Source organism: Eumetopias jubatus, unplaced genomic scaffold (assembly GCF_037043125.1).
Source record: "Eumetopias jubatus isolate StellerSeaLion01/CBP00866 unplaced genomic scaffold, mEumJub1_p1.0 scaffold_2, whole genome shotgun sequence".
Classification (NCBI taxonomy): Eukaryota; Metazoa; Chordata; class Mammalia; order Carnivora; family Otariidae; genus Eumetopias; species Eumetopias jubatus.
Genome location: NW_028274808.1, coordinates 1,665,239 through 1,693,175, shown reverse-complemented (window position 1 = coordinate 1,693,175; position 27,937 = coordinate 1,665,239). Strand labels below are relative to the sequence as shown.

At 47.9% G+C, this 27,937-nt stretch overlaps 1 protein-coding gene across 1 annotated transcript in view; it reads right to left on the bottom strand.

Annotated features, from left to right (window-relative positions):
• Window positions 1–27,058, bottom strand: part of DLGAP2 (DLG associated protein 2) — a 166,107-nt gene extending 139,049 nt beyond the window's left edge. The window contains exon 1 of the mRNA XM_028099726.2: window positions 27,001–27,058. The gene's annotated coding sequence lies outside the window, so the exon portion shown is untranslated. The remainder of the gene's footprint in view (window positions 1–27,000) is intronic.
• Between the last annotated feature and the right edge of the window lie 879 nt (window positions 27,059–27,937).

Here is a 27,937-nt window from a genome sequence, read left to right as displayed (position 1 = left end):
TTCTTAATTGACCTAACAGACAATAGTTTCTTCAAAATGACAACAGCAACAAAGTCCTCAGTGATCACAGCTTATGGGTAAGTGGAAAGAGGGACATAAGGAGTAACACAGAGGAATCGGGAATGCTCTGTTAGGAGGTACGTGTCCTGTGTATGAAGCAGCAGGGTGTTACCTGTGAGAAGACTTGGGTTCATTGTAAATGAATACGGCAAACCCTTTAAAAAACGGGAAAGGAAGCAAATTGATATGCAAAGGAGGGAGAGAAAATGGAATCATGAAATGCTGAATTAAAACCAGCGAAGTCACAAAAACACTGAAAGACATAAAAAGAAACAAAGAACAAGGGCAAATAATAGATAACAGTAACAAATATGATAGATATTGATCTAAATATACCAGTAATCACTTTATTTTTCAATTTTTTTTAAAGATTTTATTTATTTATTTGACAGAGAGAGAGAGAGAGATAGAGAGCACAAGCGGGGGAGTGGCAGGCAGAGGGAGACAGAGAAGCAGACTCCCTGCTGAGCAAGGAGCCCGATGCGGGGCCAAATCCCAGGACCCCCAGATCACGACCTGAGCTGAAGGTAGACACTTAACCGACTGAGCCACTCAGGCACCCCCTTGTAATCACTTTAATTATCAATGGTATAAGTATTCTAATTAACAACCATGTTAAGATGCTTAACATCACTCATTATCAGGGAAATGCAAATCAAAACCACCATGAGATACCACCTCACACCTGTCAGAACAGCTAAAATTAACAAGCCAGGAAACAAAAGCTGTTGGCAAGGATGTGGAGAAAGGGGAACCCTCCTACACTGTTGGTGGGAATGCAAGCTGGTGCAGCTACTCTGGAAAACAGTATGGAGTTTCCCCAAAAAGTTAAAAATAGAGCTACCCAATGACCCAGCAATTGCACTACTAGGTATTTATATGGAGGTTACAAACATAGTGATTCAAAGGGGTACATTCACCCCAATGTTTATTGCAGCAATGTACACAATAACCAAACTACAGAGAGAGCCCAAATGCCCATGGACTCATGAATGGATAAAGAAGATGTGGTATATATATATATATATATATATATATATATATAATGGAATATTACTCAGCCATGAAAAAGAATGAAATCTTGCCATCTGCAATGACATGGATGGAGCTAGAGCATATTATGCTAAAGTGAAATGAGTCAGTCAGAGAAAGGCAAATACCATATGATCTCACTCATATGTGGAATTTAAGAAACAAAACAGATGAACACATTTGAAGAGAAAAAAGAGAGAGAGGGAAGCAAACCATAAGAGACTCTTAACAGTAGAGAACAAACTGAGGGTTGATGGAGGGAGATGGGTGGGGTGATGGGCTAGATGGGGAAATGGGTATTAAGGAGGGCACTTGATGTGATGAGTACTGGGTGTTGTAAGTAAGTGATAAATCACTAAATTCTACTCTTGAAACCAATATTACACTATATGTTAACTAACTAGAATTTAAATTAAAAATAAAAAAATAAAAGAGATTGTCAGAATGGATAAAAAACAAAACCCAACTGGTGTACTGTCTACAAGAAACCTACTTTATATTAAACATAAAGACAAATGGATTAGAAATAAAGGGATGGAGGAAGACATACCATGCTAACCCTAATGACAAGAAAGCTGTGTTAGCTGTATTAATTTCAGAGAAAGCAAACTGTTAGACATAATGAAGACCATTACATAATGATAAAGGGTCAATCCTCCAAGAAGACATAACCATCCTTAACATGCAGGTGCCTAGCAACAGAACATTTAAAATGCCCAAGGCAAAACTGAGAATTGAAGGAGAAATAGATAAATTTACTATTACAGTTGGAGACTTCATCACCTCTCTGTCAGAAATGGATGATTCAACAGGTAAAAATAATCATAAGGACATGGTTGAATTGAACAGCGCTCTCAATCTGCTGGATTTAACAGACATCTGTAGACTAATTCATTTAGCAACAGCAGAATACATATTCTTCTCTAGCTCAGAGAGAACATTCACCAAGATAGACCATATTCTGAGCCATAAAATAAATTTAAAAGAGTAGAAATCATACAAAATATGATCTCAGACAACAGTGGAATTAAACTAGAAATCAATAACAGAAAGATAGATGGAAAATACTTGGAGATTATACAATGCACTTCTAAATAACACAGATCAAAAAAGAAGTCTCAAAAGAATTTTATAAATATTTTGAAATAAATGAAAATACAGCATCAAATTTGTGGACTGCAGCAAAAGCAGTGCTGAGAAGAATGTTCATAGCATTGCATATATTAGAAAAGAAATAAGACCTAAAGTTAATAATCTGAGATTCCACTTTTGGAAACTGGACCAAGAAGGGCAAGTTAAATATAATGTAAAATAAAGAAAATAAATAATAAAAAATTAGAGCAGAGATAAATGAAAGTGAAAATGGGTAAGTAAAAGGTAAAATCAATGAAAGCAAAAGGTGACTCTTTGATCTTTTAAAGATCAATAAAGTCAATAAACTGCTAGTCTGGTTCACTAAAATAAAAAGAGAATACCCAACTTGATACCATCAGAAATGAAAATGGGGCCATCACTACTGATCCCATGAACATTAAAACGATAGAAAAAGAATATTATGAACAACTTTAAACTCGCAATTTGATAACCTGAATAAAATGGACTAATTTCTTCAAAGATATAATCTACCAAAACTCACACAAAAGAAAAATAAATAATCTGAACAGATCTGTATCTATTAATGAAATTGAATTAACAATTAATAACTTTTTTAAAACAGAAAGCACCAAGCTTAGATGGTCTCACTAGAGAATTCTACCAAACATTCAAGGATGAAATTATACCAGTTCTCTAGAGTCACACCTAAAAAAATAGAATCAGTGAGTATACTCCCTTATACTTCCTATGAGGTTGGCACCACCCTAATACCAAACCAAAGACACTACAAAACAGGAAAACTACAGACCAATATCTCTCATGAACCTAGATCAACAAAATACTAGCAACTTGAACCTGATGATGTATAAGATTTATACACCATGACCAAGCAGTATCGATTCCAAGTACGTAAAATTGATTCAAACTTTGAAAATCAATTAATGTACTCCATCACATCAAAAGGATAAGGAAGAAAAATCATAAGATCATATTAAGAGATGCAGAAAAAGCATATGATAGAATTCAGCACCCATTTATGGAAAAAGAAACTTCCACATCTTGGTAGAAAACACTGACAGAAAACCTACAGTTGGCATCGCACTTAGTGGCCAGGAACTAGATGTTTTCCAGCTAAGATCAGAAACAAGACACTCCTGCTCAGCACTGCACTGGACATCCCAGCTAATGCAATAAGACAAGAAAAGGAAGTAAAGGGTATGCAGTCTGGGGAGAAAGAAACAAAACTCTTGTTATTCACAGCTGACATGATTTTTTTTATGTAGAAAATCCAGAAGAATCAATACAAGATTCCTGGAACTCATAATTGCTTATAGCAACATTGCAGGGTGCAAGGTCCAACATACAAAAGTTACTTGTTTTCTTATTAACTGGCAATTAGCAATTGGATTTTGAAATTAAAAACACAAAACCATTTACACCGGTGCCAAAACCTGCAATAGGTTTACATCTAATGAGGCATGTGCAAGTTCTATATGAGAGGAACTATGAAATTCTGACGGAAGAAATCAAAGAAGGCCTGAAAAATGAAGAGATATTCCGTGTATATGGATGGGAACACTCCATATTGTCAAGATATCTGTCCCTCCCAAATTGATCTATGGATTCAATGCAATCCTAATTCACAGATATTGACAAACTGATTCTAAAGTTTGTGTGCAGAGACAAAATTGTATTGACTATCTTTCGTCTCTGCACACAAACTTTAGAATCAGTTTGTCAACATCCTACCTCAAAGCCACAGTCATCAGGACAATGAGGTATCATACCAGCACACTCCATCGGTCTGAAGGGTTAAGTTGCTTCAAGCTGACACACTCCTTCCTCGCTGATCCAAGGCCTGTGATCGGTAACACAACTGATTCACTCTCTTCGAGATAATGAAGAACACTGGCCCTGAGGAGGGGAGGACCAGAATGTTCCCAGGCCAGCAAGCCTGCCTGAAGATGCCTCGGCTTTCTGATTAGCCCAGCAATTTTTTAGCAAAATGTTTTTCTTTTTTAAGGTCACACGAATGATTTTACTCATCTCCCTTTGTGCATCTAGAGACCTTGCCCTCATTTGCAGAAAGAACAGAGTCCTCTTGCACATCACGAAACAGGAATTGGCCCCCCTCACACGAGCCTCCTGCTCCAAGATAACGTCTGTAGCCAGCATCATTGAGTCTGAACGAATTCAAAACATGCTGTGGGCCCCTGTGCCCCCTTTGTTGACTAACTGCCCTAATCCCCTTTAAAAACCCCTGGAGCAACCTCAGAGTTGCTTTGGGACAAGAGTCTGCCCTCTCCCCAGGTGGCTGACCTCCTGAATAAAGCTCAGTTCCTTTTCAACCCAAAACTTGTCTCTTGAGTAGCGGCTTTTTGAGTGAGGGGTGGTGGAACTAGAGTTCCGTGATGGTACTGGGGAAAGAAGAGACAAATAGATCAATGGAACAGAAGAGAGAGCCTAGAAATAGACCCAGATAATACCGTCATTTAATCTCAATAAAGGAGAACAGCCAATTCAATGGAGAAAGGGTAGTTTGTTTTTTGTTTTTTTTTAAATGGTGTCAGAATAACTAGATGTCCTCATGTTAAAAAAAAAAAAAAGGTGAGTCTGGATGCAGATCTGACATCTTTCACCAAAATTAACTAAAACTGGATCACAGACCTAAACCAAACAATACGGCTATTAGAAGGGAAGAGAAGATAATGTAGATGAGCCTGTGCTTGACAATGAGTGTTTAGACAGTACACCCAAAACCATGATCCATGAAAGAAAAAACTGGGTAGATTTAATTACAATTAAAAACTTACTCTTTGGGCGCCTGGGTGGCTCAGTTGGTTAAGCAACTGCCTTCGGCTCAGGTCATGATCCTGGAGTCCTGGGATCGAGTCCCGCATCGGGCTCTCTGCTCAGCAGGGAGTCTGCTTCTCCCTCTGACCCTTACCCCCCTCATGTGCTTTCTCTCTCTCTCATTCTCTCTCTCTCAAATAAATAAATAAAATCTTTAAACAAAATTAAAAAAAAAATAAAAACTTACTCTTTATTCCCCAAACTTGAGGCGACCAAGGTGTCCTTCAGGAGGTGAATGGATAAACAAGCTGTGGTCCATCCAGACAGTGGAATATGATCATCGAGTGACAGACATGAGCTATGGAGCCACAAAATGTCAGGGAGGGACATCAAACGTGTATCACTGAGCTGAAGAAGCCAGTATGGAAAGGCTCCATACTACATGATTCCAACTGTAGGACATTCAGCGAAAAGGCAAAACTATTGAGTCGGCAACAGGATTGGGGGTTGCCAGGGTTTGTGGGGGAGGGAGGGATGAAGGGTGGAGCTTGGAGGACTTCCAGGGCACTGAGCCTGCTCTGTGTGACCCTGTGATAGTGACAGATGACCCCAGACGTCTGCGGAGACACACAGGATGCACGGCACCAAGAGCGAGCATGAGCGCAAACCACGGACTTCAGTCAGGGATGATGGGCCACACACGTACCGCGCTAATGCAAGATTGAGGAAGAGGGAAACTGGGGTGGGGGGCTCTAGATTTTCTGTCCAACTTTTAAGTACATCTAAAATGGCTCAAAATGATAAAGCCTATTAATTGAAAACAAAAGAAACCCCCCAAACCCAACAATGTTTATCTTAGTGTTGTGGTGCTCAGAAGTCTGAAATCGATATCGCAAGATGGAGCAAGACGTGATCAGGCTCCCTTTCCAGAGACTCGGGAAGAACGGTCTTCCTGCCTTTTCTAGCACGGACGGCCACCTACATTGCCAGCTTTCGCCACCAGCATGTCTCCAAGGCCAGCAGCGCCTGGCCAAGTCCCCCACATCACATGTCTCTACGTGGACTCCTCTGACCCCTGAGGGACCCGTGACCACACTGGACCCACCTCACGGTCTGGGACAATCGCCTACCATTAAGGTCCGCCCATTAGCAAACTTAAACCCCTCTCCACGTAACCTGACATGGGTGCAGGTTCTGGGATCAGGACAGGGACACCTCCAGGGCTGGCACTGGCCACACCATGCCACACTATCATCTCTGCTTCCTATCTGCAAACACTTTCTGTGTCCCTCTGACCCTGCATATTCTCCTTGAGTGGCAATTCTTCATTTACGTGTTTATGTCTCTCCCTCCACCCAAGTCTCAAGGGCAGGGTCTGGCTCTTGTTCATTTCACTTGGCCGCAGTGTATGACTAATCAGCACATGATGAATTACTGATGCATTCAGACTTGGCTGAAGGGTTTCCTTGCACACATATTATACATGTTCATAAGATGTTACAGCCAGCCTTGCTGCATGTCTGAGAAAATCTGGGGCAGAAGACACCGGATCGTTTCCCTGTGTATTTGTCTGATATTCAGGAGAGTAGCCGCAAGAACACAGGTAGACAACAGACCGTAAGGGTCTGTGCGTAGCTCCACTGACAGGACGGTGCTCACTGTGCAGAAGCCCATCCCTTTGGACAGAGCCTGCAACAGGCAGTGGCCCTCAGGGATGGCTGCTCTATGAGGCAGCTGACCTTATCCTTCTCTGCAGACTAGAAGGAAAGGCTTAGAAAAAAGGATATCAGAGGCAGGGCATGGTGGGGATGGTCCAAACTGGAGCTCAGGACTCGAATCTGGGATCTGGGGCCAGCCCAGCTCAGCCCCTCCCCAGCTTTGCGTAAGAACGACCTCTGACACCTGGCAAGGGAGTAACTAGTAATCCTGACAGCCCCCAGGCCCTGTTCCTCCAGCTTGAGAGGCAGGCAAAGGCAACCAGCAACCCAAGCCCACACAGAACGTCTTGACTTTGGGGTCTGACACATGATTCTTCTCGAGGCAAAGGGCAGGGAAGCAAGTCAGGGACACAACAAAGGCAGAGTGTGGGGCCTCAGGGGCTCCCTGGCACGGAGGATTTGGCGGTGGGGGGGGCCCTCTGAGCCAAGATTCCTGTTAAAGATGAAATAAAATATTGAGCCACAAAGAGAGCCTTGAACGATTTTTCAGACTTCAAAACCCAGCCTCCCTAAATCCCCAGCCTGCCTCGCCTGCTCTGGAAATTGGGTTAATCAACTTTGTCATGCAAAATATCAGACTTGAGACAGCGGATCCACCTGGAGCCATTGTTTGCCTTGAGAAGCGTATGCCTTGAGATTTTCAAAGATTTCTATATAGGCAGGGATTCTATTTATAAAATTTTGGTTTTCAGGTGTAGGATGAAACACACAGCATAAAGCGAAGTTAATTTCTGTTCTTTATCAGAAATCCTGTTTTCCACATATAATAGTTGCTGTGTTCTTGACCTCTGGCAGCTGAGGGGCAGATCGAACCACTTAAGTGTTTGCATTGCTTCCCCAGACGGTGAGACTCCTCACAGCAGGAGCATGTGCTGTTTGTCTGGGCTGCATGTTGTCCACGTGCCTGGTACTCGGCACGTGGCTCCCAAACACAGGTGACCTCCCAGCCACGGCTGATCTCCTGTGAGTGATGCTGAGCATGTGGGGACCAACCAGCACTGGTAAGTGCGTGCACACACACACATGCATGTGTATACACAAATGCATACATGCATGTACACGTGTGTGCACATATGTACACACATACACACGTGTGTGCACGGCTGGTCTCCTGTGAGTGATGCTGAGCATGTGGAGACCATCCAGCACTGGTAAGGACACACACGCACATGCATGTATATACACAAATGCATACATGCATATACACATGTGTGCACATATGTGCACATATGTACACACATACACACGTGTGTGCACGGCTGGTCTCCTGTGAGTGATGCTGAGCATGTGGGGACTATCCAGCACTGGTAAGCACACACATACACACATATACACCTGTGTGCACACACAGGTACACATTCACACATGTACACACAGATGAGGAACACATATAATAAATAACAATTATTTTTCTGTAGTTAGAAAAGGTCACTTAGAATAAATACGGCTCACTTTGACCTAACTTGATCCTCAGAACAGCTACAGAATTTACACGTGATTATGACAATATTTGGAAATTAAGAAATGGAAGTCTCCGAGATTGAACAACTTACTTAAATCCACAGTAAACGGCAGGGAGAAATCAAATGTCTACTATCTGCCTCCAGATCCACTGGAAACCCTAAAGCTTCCAAGAGACCTGAGTCCAAGCCACGGCTCGGTCATTTATTGCTGATCAGTGGGTTGATGAGCCACTTGACCCTCTGAGACTCAATTTCTGTATTGGAAAATAGGAGAGTACCCAGCGCTATTCTGTCGTGAGTCTCTAGGGCTCTATAAATGTCTGTCAGCTCTGTTCCACACACCTTATGTGTCTACCACCAAACCATGTATTGTGTAATTAGCATTTTCCTTTTATAACATGCATTTAAAAGTTAATTTTTAACATACACTGGTCTGCCACAGCCAAAGAACAGACAATCTGAGGACAAAAGCAAACAACCCACAGAGCTAATATTCTCTACCCCACTAAATAAGAATGAGGCAGACAGATCTCATTACAACCAGAATGCAATCTGGGACCAGTAACCACTCCAGTTCAGGCTGAGCATCAGCAAACTTGATTTTGTGCCCAATTGGAAGAGTAAGTGGTACAGACAAGTCACCTTACCCAGGAACGTAACACTGAATATTCTGGGCCGCTGGAGATAAGCGCTGTCTGACATATACCAGACTCTCGAATGCAGCAGAGGCTTTCCGTTTTAATCACTTCTGAATTTTTCTACAGATGTCATTTTGACAAAACCACCTAGAGTGGAATTCAGTTAGTGTGCTGCTACCAATGACGGGGTTCATTCCAGCAGTTTCCCAGGTGCAAACACCACACAAGCGCTCCCCAACTCCACATCCATACTCCGCCACTGCCCAGGGACACGTTAGAATGCCCAGGGCTTGTGCTTGAAACACAAACACGTGTTATTTGCACGTGTGGCTCCGAGGGAACAAGTAGATGCGCACTGACTGCTCGCAGCTTTTCGGATCCCGATGATCCAAGTGTGAGGGCGGCAGTGGCAGCATGTCAGGACGGCCCCACCCCGAGGCTCACGAGCACCTGCTCCGGCCGTTGGCCTCGGCGTGCATTTGCATGAGGACGAGGAGGGGCCGATAAGATCTCCTCAGCACCTCCGAAGGGCAGCGGAGCATTCACCTTCCCTGCGAGATGGCATGGGGGGGGAGCGCAGTGTGCGTGCTGTGTGCGGGGGTGGGGGGTGGGTCAGTGGCTGGACAGCAGGGTGTGGAGAGGCTCCCAAACACCATGTGGGCAGGCTTGTCTGTGCTGGGGAGGAAGGGTGCAGCCTCCTCTGCTCCCTGAACCACTGCCGCGGCCTCAGGTCCACTGTGGGTGTCCTCACTGGCTTTCTGCCGTGGCGGCCAAGGTCAGGACATCCCAACACCCCCTTCCTGTTCTCTTTCCTAACCCACAGAGGCTTCTCCCTTGCCTACTGCTACAGACTGTGTGTGTGTGTGTGTGTGTGTCCCCAGAGTCACATGTGTAATCTCACCCCAGGGTGATGGCGTCAGGAGCTGAGGCTTTGGGAGGAGATGAGCTCATGAGGGTGGAGCCCCCGGGATGGGATCAGTGCCCTCGTCAAGAGACCGCAGGGAGCCCCCAGCCCCTCCTCTGGGCCAGGACGCAGTGAGAAGATGCTGTCCAGGAACCAGACAGAGGCCTCATCCCATGCCCAGCCTCCAGAACTGGGAGAAGTAAGTGTCTGCCTCCTGGAAGCCCTCAACTGTGGGGCTCTGTCACAGCTGCCCGATGGACACCTGCAGTCCCCACCCCCTCGGCCTCTCCCCAGAATTCCCAAACACCATGCCTCTTCCAGAAGCACCATGAAACGCAGCAGCTCCAGCACCTTCTGTGTGAGGAAGACCCGCACAAGCTCACGGCAACCCCGTGGCAGCCGGGGACGGTAGTCTGCGCAAGGGGGGGATGTGACCCCAAGAGCGGGTGTCGCTTCTCCTGTGGATACACCTCTCGGCATTGCCAGCCTGTTCTTCCTTCTGGTGAAGCCAGAATCCTGGGCCACGGAAGAAAATCTACACCCCCCTTCGGTTTGCTCCCCTGGTTTAAAGAACAGCATGTGGGACACAAGACGCCAGGGGACGGACGGGGCAGCAAGCTGTAGGAGCCACGGGTGCTCACGCTATCGGCTGGGAATCTTGTCTGGACAGGCCTGCTGTCCCAATGTCAAGACACGCTCCTGGGGCAGACAGAGCTCTGTCCACGGGACAGACTCGGGTGCTACAGGGCCGCCCTCCTGACCGTGGTGGCCTGTTCCCCCAGGGGGCCGCGTGAGGGGTGCAGGGGAGCAATCCTGCGGGCACCCCCCTGTGCCTCTCCCCACGCCCTTGCCCTTGCACCTGGAGCCCTCCCCAGCCGTTGACGGTGGCCCAGCTCCAGCGGGCAGCCCCCTGCGGGGGGGGGAGTCCCCGCGGCCCTTCTGCCTGCCCCTCCCCGGCCCTCCCCCTGCGGGTGCGCATCGGGATGTCTGCCATGGGGCACTGCTCTCTGCCTAGCTGTGTTTATCCAGGCATCTGCATGCTCCGGGGGCCTCGTCCCCTTGGGAAGCTGTGAGCTCCCTCTGTGTCCTCACCGTGACTCCTGTCCCCGCTGTGGTGGCCTCTCCATCCTCAGGCCGCGTGGGGCCATTCACGCTCAACTTTTCATCAACAGACAGTTCCTTGGTTGGTCGCACCAGGGCGGCATGTGGCCGGTGGCACCGTCCTGCACACCACCGTTGGGTCTGGAGGCCGGGGGGACTGGTTGCTCGAGGCAGCTGAGGCCCCGGGAGGGCAGTACCAGAGGCCAGGGCCCCCTCGCTGCAAACAGGAGGAAGCGCTCCCGGCCCTGACGGCAGATGGGGCTGCAGTCACCTGGGGTGCCCACTCCAGCCACTGCGCTTGCCAGGCCGGGGCTCACCTTCTTCAGTCTGCAAACGAGGGCCGGGGCCAATGAGTCTTGAAAGTCCCTCTTCCTAAAATGTGGTGGCCCCTTGGAATGGCACCACTGCCCCACGAGGCTCAGGGTTCGGCCACGGAGACTGGGAGGTACATCAGGCTCTTCCTCGTGTGCAAGCGTGCGAGACCTCATCTTCCAGCAAAGAGCACAAAACAGATCCACCATCAACTCGTGGCCGGAGGGGCTCCATGCTCCTCGGAGGAATTTCGGTGGAATATACAAACAAGCCCGACGGCCTGTCCTGGGTGGCCAGTGCCCGACATGCCACTGGCTTCCATTGCTGGAAAGCAGACGACGTCCCTGCTCCCGTTCCTGGCGTGACTGTGTGGGGACACCCGGGGGCCTTTCCTCCCACTTGAAGCAAGACAGAGGCCCCTGGGGGGACTCACTTCTGAGACACTCGTCCTTGGCGTTCTGGGTCGGGAATGGGCTCCATCAGGGTCCCCTCCTCTGGCAGCAATCTTCAGATGCGCTCCAGATGTGTCTGGGCTCCTGAGACCCACGAAGGGGCTCCTCTCCGGCCCCAGGAGTGTGTGCACCTGTGTGTGCGCCGCTGTGGCTGACTGCCGTGCCCTGTCGACCTGGAGAGAGACGTGGGCTTTCCCTTCTCTGCCCAGGAAATCAGCCACGCTGGGCACTCGTATCAGAGGGTGTCTGTCACGGTAAATGGAGGAAGGCACCGTGCGCCACAGGTCAGTGCCTCCCGTGAGTCACAGTCCCCACACACGCACACGACCCCCCACCCACCCCGAGGCCTTCAGCGTCCACCCCCGCCTGAACCTCTCCACCGGAGTCATGCCATGCCTCCCCTTCCCCTCTTTTGAAACACCAGTTAGCACAGGACTACGGAGAGGACAGATTAAACCGGTCAGGACCCAGGAAGGGCTCCAAACAGGGCCCGGAACACCAGACATGCCCATGAGGCGGCAGGCACACACTCTGGGCACGTCCCTGCCTGACCCCTGTTCCCAGCATTTACTTAAACACTAATGTTTAATACGATGTCCTGTTACATTCTCCCACAGAGCACGAGTTACTTCACACTGCTTTCCTGAAACGGCTGCAACCCAGGTACGTTTTATAAAACTTTACTGAGTTTTTTAAAAACGAGTTTAAACTGCGCTTGCAGGTTCTGTACTAGGAGTAACAGAATGCGGGAAGCTCGTAAGTGATATTCAAAAATACCAGGGCTGCTCAGAATTAACCTCACTTTGTTGGCTGTAGGTGGCTTTCTGGGAAGACTGGCGTAAGAAACGAAAACTACGGACACTTTGTGCTGGAGAGAGCATCTCGTTTCAGATACTCTGCGGACGGTCACTCGCAATGCCTCCCTCCTCCAAACTCGCTAATTAGGTGCCGGGCCTCACTCCCTGGTGCTGGTCGCAGGGCGGTGCGTGCACGTAGCAGATGCCTGCCTGCCTGGCTCTGCTCTGTGTGGAGACGCTCTGATGCGTGTTAGTTAACGTAAACCGAAATGCTGTGCATGGCCTAAAAGGACCATTTGGAAAGGATTTTGAGAGGATGTGTAGTTATTCGCATCTTTTGGTTCAACGTCTAAGTCGTGTTTTGCGCATAGCAGGACTCCAATAAATACGCGAATGAGCAAACGCACGGATGGGTGGATGATGGATGGATGAACAAAGGAATAATAGGTCCTTGAGTCCTATGGTCACGTTTGTAGCATGAGATCTTGTGCCAGATTTATTTCCATGTAATCTTGGGAGCAGAATCGTTCCTGCGACTTCCTCTGGATCTATGCGTATTTGTTAAAAAGCACTCCTCCTGACTGGCAGGAGCATGGTGTGGTTTGGGATCTCTGAGTGAGGAAGGCGGTAGCACCACGGGGTCTCCCACAGCTTCTTGGAGGTGGGCCTGTGACAAATTACGAGGGGCTGGTGTGCACAGATGGCAGCACGGGGGGCAGCAAATAGCCCCGGTGACGACGCAGTGTGTTTATGCCGCTCTCCGTCCTACCACACTGGTGGCTGGAAATGTAGAGGCTTGCATGTCTATCATGACTCCCTACAGGCTGGGCCTGGCCCACGGGGACCCCCGAGATGCCCTGTGTTCTTCGCGAGGACACATGGCCACATGCCACGTCCCAGGCCAGCATCCCCATCACCAGGAGCCACTGAGAAACCTGGATTGCCACTTGTCTTAGCAAATGTTGGTGACGTTGATGCAATCTGTCTACATAGTCTTCGGATCAGAGAGTAAACGGGTTAGAGCCGGGGACGTGGCAGACTGGTGTCCACCGTCTGTCATCAGCTGGGGTTCCAGAATCCTCAGTCAGGAGAATTGCTGGACCAGACCGCCAGCCACGTGAGTTGTTCATCACTACTGACCCACAGTGGCGGTGCTCTGTCATCACGTCTGGCCGCCGCGAGTTGTTGGCTTCCCTGACGAGTAGGCACCAGGCCACGTGTGGAACCCACGGGCTCCGGGGGCTCTCATTTTCATGTACCAGACTTTGAAGTATCAAGGTGCTAGGCTTAAGAGGGAATCACTGTACACTTACACTTTCACCTCCATCCCTAATACCTCTCGTGATTCATCACAATTTGTGGGAAGGGTGACGTTTAATTTAACTTGTGATGTTCTGCTTAGGAAATTATGTAAAATAAATAACTTTGATTATATTTTCAGGGTGAGTATAATACAATTCCTGGGTTAGTTTTAGATTTGTAGGGTGTTATTTTAAAATTTTTGTATATAGGGGCGCCAGGGTGCCTCAGTCGGTTGAATGTCTGACTCTTGGTTTCGGCTCAGGTCATGATCTCAGGATCATAGGATTGAGCACTGTGCTGGGCTCCATGCTCAGTGGGGAGTCTGCTTGAGCTTCTCTCTTTCTCTCTCTCTGCCTCTGCCCCTCCCCCGCTCACACACTCTTTCTCTCTAAATAAAATCTTAAAACATTTTTTTTGTGTGTGTGTGCATAAGCTCATATTCTTCTCCTCTACCAGAACTAAATTTCTGGTGTCTGAGAGCAACAGGCTATGTGCTATGGGTGTAATGAGTTCTCCTGCAGCCTCTGGACCCGGTGCTTTTCCTATGGGAGCCTGGGGACCATGGGGTGAGTAGGTCTGAGGCCTCTGCCCTGTCTGCATGGGCTGACGCCAAATAGGTGTGAGGGGCCCTGATGCAAGGGAGCCTCCTACAATATTGTTAGTTAAATATTTAATGCTAATTATAGCTAGCATGCGTTTTATACCAAATTCATGATTTGAAATCTGCATGCTTTTTATTCTACTCCAGTAAGAGTAGGAGCATATTGCTTCTGAACTACTAAACAGATTTTGAGGTTCCACTTTGCTCATGGACACACTGACTGTCGTGCCCATGCACCATCATTCCCACGGAAGGCCTCCACCTGCTACAGAAACGTATGTTTCAGCCCTACACTGTGATGGTGTTGTACCTGGGATGGTGTGCGCTGAATTAACCAGTGGCCTGGGGGGACAGCTGCTGACTGAGGGGAGAGAACAAATCCAAGAGCATTCCACACATAAAGGGGAGAAGTCCCATTGCTGAGATCAGAAAGGTGTGCAGGTCTCCAAAGAAGACATCCGAATGGCCAACAGACACATGAAAGGATGCTCAATATCACTTGGCATCAGGGAAATCCGAATCAAAACCTCAATGAGATACCACCTCACACCCGTCAGAATGGCTAAAATTAACAAGTCAGGAAACGACAGATGTTGGCGGGGATGTGGAGAAAGGGGAACCCTCCTACACTGTTGGTGGGAATGCAAGCTGGTGCAACCCCTCTGGAAAACAGTATGGAGGTTCCTCAAACAGTTGAAATTAGAGCTACCGTTCGATCCAGCAATTGCACTACTGGGTATTTACCCCAAAGATACAAATGTAGGGACCCGAAGGGGTATGTGCACCCCAATGTTTATAGCAGCAATGTCCACCATAGCCGAACTGTGGAAAGAGCCAAGATGTCCATCGACAGATGAATGGGTAAAGAAGATGTGGTATATATACACAATGGAATATTATGCAGCCATCAAAAGGAATGAGCTCTTGCCATTTGCATCAACATGGATGGAACTGGAGGGGATTATGCTGAGCGAAATAAGTCAATCAGAGAAAGACAATTATCATATGATCTCACTGATATGAGGAATTTAAGAAACAAAACAAATAAGCAAAGGGAAAAGATAAAACAGAGAGGGAGGCAAACCAAAAAACAGACTCTTAACCATAGAGAACACATTGATGGGACCAGAGGGGAGGTGAGTGGGAGGGGGGAACAGGTGATGGGGATGATGGAGAGGACCTGTCTGATGAGCACGGGGTGATGTATGGAAGTGTTGAATCACTATATCGTACACCCGAAACTAGTATCACACCGTATGTTAATTATAGTGGAATTAAAATTAAAAACTTAATAAAACAAAGGTATACAGGCCAATGAAGCAAATAAACATATGTAGTGTCCACATGCATGTTAGCTGTGTTTATTCTACCTGTAATTCCTTATTATTTACATGACACTTAATTCCATCTCGGGTGTCAAGTTCACGGTAAGCCCTTTGCGTGGGAGTCAGGGACAGTGGACCAGACGCGTGGTCTGTGACACATGGTGTCCTCCTTGGGGAGGGGGTCTGAGCTGTGGGATGTGGCCACTAGACTGGAGAGGTATCTGAGCTTCAGCCTCACTGCACAGAGAGGGACAGCCAGGCAGTTGGCCATGGGACTGACCCTGTCCCGAGCTGTCGGGAAGAAGGCAAGGAGCATGTGCTGCGGGTCCTCAGACAGGGTCCCTTCCTCTCTTGCACCTCCTGCATCTGCTGTCATGTGTCCAGTAAGCCTGGAGGCGCACCACCATCGAGGATTGGTAAGACTTCCCCTAACCTCAGTGCATCTGCTTCTTTCCATTTTTCCCAAACTGTGAAGATCCCCAGCTGTCTCACATTTGGTCAGATGATCCCGGCTTCCTCCCTGACAGCTGACCTTTCCTTTCCTCCGTCCCATAAGCCATGCGTCACCAACACAGGCCAGCGTCCCCACAAATCAGCAGGATTCCAGCGCCCTCCTGACCAGCCCGCCCACTTCTACTTAATTCTCCGGCAAATGACAGACACCTCCTGTGGGTTCCTTCTACTCGCTTTCCAGGCACATTTGCACATGAGCATGCTTACGAGTTATGTGCCCTTGAAGAGGGAAACCCTCACACACAGAACACCTTCAGAATCCAAAAACAATCCTGGAAGTCTGTCTTTCCAGTGACTGAAATTTGCAAATTTCAGTCGTCATGGAAATCAGGGTCCAGAATGACAGGAAGGAAAACCAGGGTGCGCCACGCCCATCTTCCCTATATGCCTTCTCTACACTCACATTCCCACATATTTCCAAAACTCAATCCCTGATGCCTGGGTTAGTTTAATAGCAAGGAACTTCCAGTAATGGTAATTGTGGTAAAAGCGAACACTTGTCGAACACTCACTGTGATAAATCTTGCTAAGGTCTTATATCATCAGATTTAATCTTCCTAATCCTATGTATGAGGTGGGAAGTAGTTTTATTAGCCAAACCTTTTATTTAAAATAAAATAAAAAAACAAATATTTAAGGACTCAAAGTCACAGGGAAATTAGGCAGATTGCCCCATCCTCGAGGGAACTGGGGTCATCAAGAGTGCACCTGTTGTGATGAGCAGCCAGTGATCCCTACCCTGGGACCCCCTACCCACACCCTCTCCCGTTTCCAAATACTGCACCCAGCACAAAAGTAACTTCCTGTCTTTCTACCACCCTGGTTTCTGCAAGACAATCTCTCAGTGGTTTCGGAACTTTTTTTTTTTTTTTTTGATGACGTTCCACAAAACGAAATGCATTTTGGGCGCCTGGGTGGCTCAGTTGGTTAAGCGACTGCCTTCAGCTCGGGTCATGGTCCTGGAGTCCCGGGATCGAGTCCCACATCGGGCTCCCTGCTCAGCGGGGAGTCTGCTTCTCCCTCTGACCCTACCCCCCTCATTCTCTCTCTCTCAAAAATAAATTTAAAAAAATTAAAAAAGAAAACGAAATGCATTTTGAGCTAGAACCTAACACACGCACACACACACGTATGCACGGGCGCTGCTTCCTCAAATGTTATTTGCCCTCGTTATGTGTGATACACTTTGTATTTCCCATTCTACACGTTCGATACATTTCTGTTCTTTTTATTCTTTTTCACCTAAAAATTGATGGTAGACTTGAATTCATGGCCCATCAGTGCAACCCACAGTTTAAAAAGTCAGTGTCATGTCAGTATAGATGAGCAGAAACATGATATTCTTACTGAATTAGGGGAAGGTCAACAGGACGAGCCACATCTTCCTTATTAAACAACACGTCTCCCACCTTGTTTACTTCCCTCCCAATCCATTTCCACCCAAGACTACTTCACTTACTGCCAAACCATCACGCGTTTATTTGAGGAGTTGCCAGCCTGCGAAAGTGTTATTTCAAAAGGCACAGCTCTGGAAGGTGAACTGAAGGCTTTTCCATGCTGTTGCTTGAATTTGCAAGACTGTGCGTGTGTACACGTGTGTGCGTGCAAATACATGTATGGAACTGGCTTGCGTCCCTTAGGGATTTTCTGCTGGCAGGCCTGCTGAAGAGCCCCGAGAGCCTCGGGGCAAAGCCGCCCTCACGGGGAACTGCTGTTGCATACCCTACCCTGCCCTGCCCTGAAACTGGGGGTTTCTGTAGAAAAAAAATATATACGCAGAAAACAAGAAGACACGTAATGCACAAGATTCAATTTTAGCTTTGAAATCATTAAAAAAAAACCCCTCAGAGTATGCATCAAAAAGTAGCTAGACAAGATCCTGAATAAAATAAGCATCCAGACATGAGACCAAAGGCAAAAGTAAAATCGTGTTGGTCTTTGGCCTTGTGCTGACAGCAGGACTCATAGTGGCCACGAGGGGCCAGGGACGTGCTGGAGGAAACGGGGCTCCTGGCGTGGGGGACGCCTGGCGACAGGTGCAGAAAGCATCTTTGGTGGCCGCACCCGGGGGCCCGGGGATGTGTATGGCACCCCCTGTGCAGAGGCCCAGATGCTCTGACCCAGGGGCCTCCCTGCGGAGCATGTGCCCCAGTGTGAACAGTCTGAGGTGGGGCCGGGGGAAATGAAACCAGTGAATGAGCGTCCCCGTGAAGCACCCTTCTCTCGCATCCGCCGGGGTCCTTCTACCCACTTTGAACCCTACCTCGTGAGTCTCCTGTTCTGCAAATCCCCATGGATCCTGCACGTCGTGTGTGTTAGTTCTGGCTTCTGGACCGATGGGCACTCAGCGGCTGCCCCTGCGGGAGCACCCACTTCACGCATCTCCGCGAAGGCTCTGTGCGCGTCGAGACCCACAGGCCCTCTGAGTCTGTGAGAGCCGAGTCCCGCGTGCTTCTGCCGGGCGAGATGAAAACATGCCGTACAGCTGCCTCTCACTGCCCTCACCTTCCAGGAGCTGCTTGCCCAGGACAGCGTGCCCATCCATAACCGGGCGCATGTCTTCTGAACGTGAGCTCTTTAATGTCCCCGTACGCACACTGACATGACGTAGGCGCTGAGGGCTGCTGTTGGGACTCCAAGGCAGGGTCAGGGGTGCAGGAGGCGGGCGCTGTGCCCCACGCCAGGAGGGCTGTCCCGCGGGCTCCTGGCTGTCCTGTGGCTGCGCGTGTCCCAGCCCTGCTCCACGCAGGGCACTGAGCTCGGGACGGGTGCTAAGGCCTCTCTCTCTGCAGAGTGGACTCCCCTCTCTGGCCCCGAGCCTGTCCGCATTCATCACCATGGCCTCTGGTTCCTTGGTCTGCACTGATCTGATTTTTGCCTGCATTTCTAGAGAACACCATCCCTGACTCTCTAGCTGTGCTGATTTTCTCTTGTCTCCACAGCAGCTTTGCTGTGTGCTCCGTCTCTCACCCCTCTCCTTGTGGAGCCTGTCAAGTCGGGGAGCCCGCCGGTCACTCGGTGGGCGCATCCCACAGAGCAGAAAACGCTGAATTAGTGTCGCTTGAACGAAGCTGCTATGGTCTGAATGTCTGTGTCCCCCCTCAAGTTATAGGTGGAACCCTATGCCCAAGGTGATGGCATTAGGAGGGGCCTCGGGGAGGTGATTAGGTCGTGGGAGACCCAGAGAGCCCCTGCATCCTGCCGTGTGAGGACATGGGAGCCCGGGAAGGAGGCTCACCAGACACCACATCGCCGGCACCTTGATCTCAGACCTCAGCCTCCAGAGCTGTGAAAAATGGATGCTACTGTTCATAAGCCACCCAGTCTGTGGTCATTTGCCACAGCAGCTGAACAGACTAGGATGAAGGTGTGCATGCGTGGTCAGTAAAGATTCACTGTTTGAGGAAGGGAACCAACCCAGGGAAAAGGTGCTATAATTCATGTGACAGAAACCAGGCCCAGAAATTGTGCAAGCTAAAAATGGATATTTAGGGGGAAAACTAGGAAATGCATTCCAGAAATTTAGAATCAAATTCCTAATATCCTAATAGTATCAGTAACTTTGAAAGTAATTTTGATTTCTTTGTATAACAAAGTTTTTTTTAATTTAATTTTATTATGTTATGTTAATCACCATACAGTACATCATTAGTTATTGATGTGGTGATCCACGATCCATTGTTTTCATATAACACCCAGTGCTCCATGCAGGACGTGCCCTCCTTAATACCCATCACCAGGCTAACCCATCCCCCACCCCCTCCCCTCTAGAACCCTCAGTCTGTTTCCCGGAGTCCATCGTCTCTCATGGTTCATCTCTCCCTCCGATTCCCCCCCTTCATTGCTCCCTTCCTTCTCCTAATGTCCTCCAGGCTATTCTTTATGTTCCACAAATAAGTGAAACCATATGATAAACTGACTTTCTCTGCTTGACTTATTTCACTGAGCATAATCTCCTCCAGTCCCAACCATGCTGATGTAAAAGTTGGGTATTCATCCTTTCTGATGGCTGAGTTATATTCCATTGTATATACGGACCACATCTTCTTTATCCATTCGTCTGTTGAAGGGCATCTCAGCTCTTTCCACAGTTTGGCTATTGCGGACATTGCTGCTATGAACATTGGGGTGCATATGGCCTTCTTTTCACTACATCTGTATCTTTGGGGTAAATAGCCAGGAGTGCAATTGCTGGGTCATAGGGTAGCTCTATTTTTAATTTTCCGAGGCACTTCCATGCTGTTTTCCAAAGTGGCTGTACCAACTTGCATTCCCAGCAACAGTGTAAGAGGCTTCCCCTTTCTCCACAACCTCTCCAACATTTATTGTTTCTTGCCTTGTCAATTTTTGCCATTCTAACTGGTGTAAGGTGGTGTCTCAATGTGGTTTTGATCTGCATTTCTCTGATTGTTAATGATGATGAGCATTTTTTCATGTGTCTGTTGGCCATTTGTATGTCGGCCATTTGTATGTCTTCTTCAGAGAAGTGTCTGTTCATGTCCTCTGCCCATTTTTTGACTTATTTGTTTTTTGGGTGTTGAGTTTGAGAAGTTCTTTATAGATCTTGGATATCAGCCCTTTGTCTGTAGTGTCATTTGCAAATATCTTCTCCCATTCTGTGGGTTGCCTCTTTGTTTTGTTGACTGTTTCCTTTGCTGTGCAGAAGCTTTTTATCTTGATGAAGTCCCAAAAGATCATTTTTGCTTTTGTTTTCCTTGCCTTTGGAGATGTATCTTGAAAGAATTTGCTGTGGCTGATATTGAAGAGGTTACTGACTATGTTCTCCTCTAGGATTTTGATGGATTCCTGTCTCACCTTGAGGTCTTTCATCATTTTGAGTTGATCTTTGTGTATGGTGTTAGAGAATGGTTGAGTTTCATTCTTCTATATATAGCTGTCCAATTTTCCCAGCACCATTTATTGAAGAGACTGTCTTTTTTTCCATTGCATATTTTTTCCTGCTTTGTCAAAGATTAGTTGACCATAGAGTTGAGGGTCCATGTATGGGTCCTCTATTCTGTTCCATTGGTCTATGTGTCTGTTTTCATGCCAGTACCATGCTGCCTTGGTGATCACAGCTTTGTAATATAGCTTGAAATCAGGCAACGTGATGCCCCCAGCTTTGTTTTTCTTTTTCAACATATCCTTGGCAATTTGAGTTTTTTTTTTCTGATTCCATACAAATTTGAGAATTGTTTGTTCCAGCACTTTGAAAAATGCTATTGGTATTTTGATCGGAATGACATTGAAGGTATAGATGGCTCTGGGCAGCATAGACATTTTAACAATATTTATTCTTCTGATCCATGAGCATGGAATGTTTTTCCATCTTTTTGTGTCTTCTTCAATTTCTTTCATGAGTGTTCTGTAGTTCCTAGAATATAGATCCTTTACCTCTTTGGTTAGGTTTTTTCCGAGGTATCTTATGGTTTTTGGTGCTATTGTAAATGGAATCATTTCTCTAATTCCTCTTTCTACAGTTGCGTTGTTAGTGTATAAGAAAGCAACTGATTTCTGTGCATTGATTTTGTATCCTGCCACCTTACTGAATTGCTGTATGAGTTCTAGTAATTTGGTGGTGGAGTCTCCTGGGTTTTCCACATAAAGTATCATGTCATCTGTGAAGAGAGAGAGTTTGACTTCTTCTTTGCCAATTTGAATACCTTTTATTTCTTTTTGTTGTCTGATTGCTGTGGCTAGGACTTCTAGTACTATGTTGAACAATAATGGCAAGAGTGGGCATCCTTGAAGTGTTTCTGATCTTAAGGGAAAGGCTCTCAGCTTTTCCCCATTGAGGACAATATTCACTGTGGGTTTTTCATAGATGGATTTTATGAACTTGAGGAATGTTCCTTCTATTCCTATACTCTGAAGAGTTTTAATCAGGAAAGGATGCTGTATTTTGTCAAATGCTTGTTCTGCATCAATCGAGAGGACCATATGGTTCTTCTCTCTCCTCTTATTAATGTGTTCTATCACATTGATTGATTTGCAAATGTTGAACCACCCTTGTATCCCGGGGTTAAATCCCACTTGGTCGTGGTGGATGATCTTTTCAATGTATTGTTGGATCCTATTACCTAGGATTTTGTTGAGAATTTTGGAATCCATATTCATCAGGGATATCGGTCTGAAATTCTTCTTTTCAATGGGGTCTTTACCTGGTTTGGGGATTAAGGTAATGCTGGCCTCATAGAATGAGTCTGGAAGCTTTCCTTCTGTTTCTATTTTTTGAAACAGCTTCAGTAGAATAGGTATTATTTCCTCTTTGAATGTTTGGTAGAATTCCCCAGGGAATCCATCAGGCCCTGGACTCGTTTTTTGGAAGGTTTTTGATCACTGCTTCAATCTCGTTACTGGTTATTGGCCTATTCAGGTTGTTTTAACATGAAATGTTCACATAAAATTCCTCTTTTAGGATACTCCCTTCACTGACATGTAACCTTTCCCACCTCTTCTGCACGTGTGACAGTAACTGCTGATGTCACACACTGGAGAGCAATGTGGCCCCCTGGGGCCTCTGGGTTCCCACGGGCAGCTGGGAGAAATCCTGAATATCCCAGGAGCCTGGGGAGGACACGGGGAGGGTGGAGAAGGATGGAGAGAGGGCTCCGGATGCTCAGGGTGCAGCAATGAACACACTGTTGTTGTCTAGACAGAAACATGGCACCATTTCATGGTTTCTGGAAACTTCTAGGAATTTACTTTAAGGAAATAAGTGTGGATGCCCATCGAGTTACAAAACTATGTCTACAAGATGGCCAGGGTGCTGATAAAAGGATGTAAAATATCAACCTCTGAAGAGAGAGCTCTTTTAAAATAAGTTTTGTACGTTAGGTCCTATGCTGTGTAGACATGATCAGGGCCCGGGGGTGTCCACTGAATGAGAACACATCCTCAGCACACATGCCTGGCCCATGGAAGCCTCTATGTGTTGGGCATCATTACTCTAGTGTGCAAGTGCCTTTTACAATATGCATAGTTCACCCATTTTCTCTGCGCTGCGTCTCATACAATATGTACCTACTATTCTTTGATATTTAATCTGCCTTTTGAAAAAGTTCCACTTTGCAGTTGACTTACTGGTGCAAAATTTGGGTCCACATCACAGAGCTCATAAGTGCTTATAAACTGCCAGCTCTTTGCAACTGATTTAAATATCACGCTCGAGAGAATGAAGAAAAGGCATCTATAGACCAATGGCTCCTATCACGAGCCAGGGTCACAAAATTACTGGCAGAACAATTTAATGTAGTGTGTCTGAAGGTCTTCCCTCAGATGTTTCCCCTGGAAAAAGTGGGTTTTTCTCTTCTATTGTAGCCATTGTGAATGTGCTAAATTAATTCATTTTCATCACTGACTTTAGATGAATTGCAAAGAAGCCTTCTTTATCTTCCTATTTTCCATGGCACTTTCCTCCTCATACAATTATTTCCACCCCTGATAATACGTGAGCTTCAGAGAACGCACCCTTAACTACGCCCGTAATGGGTCACAGCCTGAGCACGGAATTTATTCCTAAATTCTCTATCACTAAAGACAGTTTCTAGTCTTTTAGCCAGTGTTGCCCGCCTTTCCTCAGAGCTTTGAGACTGAGGCCAGTTGGGGGAGGAAAAGACAGGAGCTTTGAAGGGAGCAGAGGAAAGCTCGCCTGGCTTCTGTGCGGATGGACGCAGCCTGTGCTGGCCTCAAAACGCACCACCATGCACAGAAAGGACATGCCTTCCACAACCACAGCACCGAGGGCCCTGCAAAGTGCTCTGCACCTGGATTTGGTGCAGGAGAATCAGAGAGCCGCACATTCAAGACAGAAGGGCCACAAACCCCACCCAGCGCAGCCCCTCAATTTACAGAGGAGGACACGGGCAGATTCTGTTCACAAAACAAGCCGAGTCCACAGTGTGGTGTTTGCTCCTGACTAGTTAGTACTGCAGCCCTGGGAGGGTCACGCAGACCTTGTCCCCTCCCGTCCGCGCTCCCACCCCCCTCCCAGTGCTGCCCCCCTCACCCTCCTGTCACCATCAGCGCGTGCCCTTCACGCCAGCATTCTCCACCCTGGGGGTGCACGCGGGCACACGCGCAGGGCCCCCTAGAGGCAGCCTCGCATCAGAACATGCAGGCCGCAATATTTCTGATACTGAGTGGTGGTGCTGGCTGGGGACAACCACGGCTGAGACCCACTGTCCCAGTCAATGTGCTGAAAATGATCGCTAGAGCCATGTGCATATCCCTGAGCCGGGCAAGCTCTGCCTGGGGTCCTAACACGCCTTCCCACCACCGTCCACAGTACACCTGCCCATTCCCGTCCTCACGCGGGGAAACCGGGCGTGTGTCTGAGAGCTCCTTAGGGCCAACAGTCCCCAGTCCTCACCTTTCCTTCTGACCAAAGCCTCCCAAATCTGACTGTCTCTTGACATTCTTGGGATCACCGTCCCCTCATGGCTAGACTGTAGAAACAGCTCACCAAACACTTTCTGTCCCTAAACAGTACGAGGATCCTCAAAACAAAATTGGAAGTGGAGTTACCATAATTCAGCAATTCTACTCCTGGGTGCATCCCCCAAAGTTAAGAGCAAGGTCCCAAAGAGGTCTTGGACACCCAGCAGCATTATTCACCAGAGTCTGGAGGGGGAGGCAAGCTCGGTGTCCATTACGGGTGAACGGACAAACTGGATGTGGTGTGTCCACATGGGGCAATGTCACGCAGCCCCGAGAAGGAGGGAGACTGTGTCATCTGCTCCGACGTGGGGGAGTCCCGGGGACATGACCCTGAGTGAGAGAAGCCCGTCGCAGCAGAACCCGTTCTGCAGGAGCCCCTCAGCCCAGGGGCCAAGGTGGTCAGACTCAGAGAAGCAGAGCAGGATGCCAGTCACTGTGGTGGGGGATGGGGGTGCTGGCTCATGGGTGCAGAGGGTCCGATGGGGAACATGGAGAGTCCTGGGGGCGGGGGTGGAGACAGTTACCTGACCACGTGAATGTACTCCATGCCCCCGATTATACACTTAAAAATGGTCAAAATGGTCAATTTTATGTTGTGCCTATTTTACCAAATGCAAAGAATACTTTCTCTCTGAGCCCTGCAGCCTGTCTGCCCGCACGGGCACCCTCTCTGTGAACACGGCCCCGGGAAGCAGCCCCGCCCAGGTGCCAACTCAGGCTGTAGGTCCGCGTGCCGCCGGGGAGATGCACAGACCCCTTCCGCCCCTGTACCTGCCCGTCCGCACTCAGCTCACGTGACTATGGCACACATTTAAACTCGAGTCCGGGACTCGGCAGCAAGGGCACGGGGGGCACCTGTGTTTCCGGTGTGATTCCCACGACCTGGTGTTTAGTTTCGTGCCGCGGCTTGGTCATCCGGGCCCTTCCCGCGGTGCCGACCCCGGTGAAACAACACCCAGCTGCCGGGAGCCAGCCGAGAAAGGGGCACCTGTCTCCCCCGAGGTGGACGAGCTCTCCCTGGAATCCCCCCGCACAGTGGACGTGTCAGCCTCGAATCCCCAGCGGCCACAAAAACAGGGCTTGCAGGTGCACACTCTTCCTCCGTTTCGGCGCATCTCCCCCATTCCAAGAGACTGTCTCGGGAAAGAACGGGCACCACAGACACAATCATGACGTCAAAACCGTGCACAGTGCAAGATGCAGGTGGGCTACTCCCAAAGCCCCAGGGAAACAAAAGTCAAATGAGTCATGCACTCACTGGACGCCTCCCGAGACCTGCTTGCGAGGGACTGTCCCCAGAGTGGAACAGAATTCAAATAAGAAAGCTGGGACGCCTTTCTAGCAGGAAGGGAAGATGATTTTGCTTGCATATTTCTGAGCAAAGAAAGGCTTGTTTAGGGGAGCAAGACAGAAATACATTTTGAGCTCCACCGCAGTGCAAAATGTACCGTCACTCTTTTGGAACTACACCTGTATTCACAACTTAATTGAAAAGAAAATTTTTTGCCTCTACTTTTCTTTAAAAGAAGTCACAGACTTACACAAATGGACTCCCTCCATTTACAGTATTATTCTTTAAGCCAATCAAATGGGCAAGAGATTCATTGGCTAAAGGTCTGAAATCAGTTAAGAAAAATTCAAATTCAAGTAGGAATTATCTTTTTGATCCATATTCAGCCCCGAGTGCTGTGACATCAAGAGCCTGAGCCACAGAGGCGGGGGGGGGAGGGTCCTCACTGACTGTTGGACATTGAATTTATTCAACAGCTCACATGTCTTACAGAAACCCTGGCGCCTTTTCACGTACGTGGGATCCACGTCAAGTGATCACGGCCAAAGGTGGCACTGGCTTTATTGTGTCTGTGACGGCATAGAAGTAAAATTTCCTAGGACTCTAACTAGCACCGGGGAAAATACGCTATCATATTATATCATATCATAATTCAGAGCTCCCTGCAAGAAAGCACATGATTGCATTCGGCACCCACACCCCAGTGTACGCTGGGCTTGCCCACAGCAATCAGCTATCTATTCAGGTAAAGAGCCACGTAAAAAGCTGTGGATAAGGACTTCTTCTCTTCCTTGGATATACTCAGAGTAAGGTTTAGTCATGAAGGAGCAAGGGAGAGAGGTGCCATTTTACACGTGTATCAGTTATGCTACTAACTGCTTTAACCATTATTCATAATGATTAGCTGTCTTAGTAATTAGTCTGCAATGATCTGGAGCAAATGTGTTCTCACCCATAGCTTCTGTACTCTTTACAAATTATTTAAAACGTTCACCACATCCCATTCAGGTCTTTAAATTAGGGCATGCCGAAATCACACACATGCTTCAACCATTTTTGCGGGGAGGGATCCCGTCTCTTAGGTGCAGAGAGTCGTCCGGCCCGGGGTGTGCCCCACTGTGCCTAATCTCTGCGTCACCAGGGCTGAGGTGATGTGTACTCTACCTAGATCCTCCTCTGCTGGCCCCGGAAAGCTGATGCTGGGCTGGACCAGGTCCCCGCCCTCTTCCTCTGCAAGAGAGAAACAGAGTCATTCTTTAGTATGTTCAGGGGTACATGGCCGTCAGCTCAGTGCATTTCTAACACTCTTCACCCAGATGCCCAAACATCAGAGACTCTTCCTGGTTGCTCAAAGGCCACGGCTCAGAGCTATGTGCAGGTGCCAACTCAGGCAGAGCGTCCGTGATTCTCAGCTCTACCTCGGGTTTAATCAATAATCAATAATAAATCTGAGCTCTACGCAGATTTATGAGTCGGCCACGCTCTGCATTCCGTAGCCACGTCCCGCTTTGGAAGCCCCCATGAGAGCTACGCTACCCAGGATGGCACTTTCTCCCTTATCCAGAAAGTTCTAGACTGAAGCCTCCTTCACCAATATTCAAAGCCTGCAGTTGCCACATTATTGCTTAATATTAGTTAATCTTAGGTCAGGTTCTTCCCAAACATGAATTTTATTTCTTTCCGTTGGGAGAACATTTCAGGTTCACATTGCTAGCAGTGATTTTCAGTCGCTCACGTGCATATATCGCAGACACGATGTTCTTACAGGGACGTCACTGCATGAGGAAGAATGGTCTTGGGGGTCAGCCAGCATGGCCCTGCCCTTACCGGATGGGGTGGCGGAGGCCAGAGAGCTGCCTCTTTACCCAGCTGCCCCCCACAGAGCTGGGTCAGAGGAGCCTGGTGGCTCCTGCCCTGGACTCCATCTGTGCGGCCTCAGGGTCCTCGACCCCACACCAAATCAGGAGTGAGAGGTGTAGACAGCTGGTGTCCCCAGGGAGACAGGCAGCTTCAGGTAAGGACCCTTTGGCAAATACACTGTGTATATATAATACACACGTCATCATTTTGGCACATATTCCATAAGTGTAATTTTTCCATG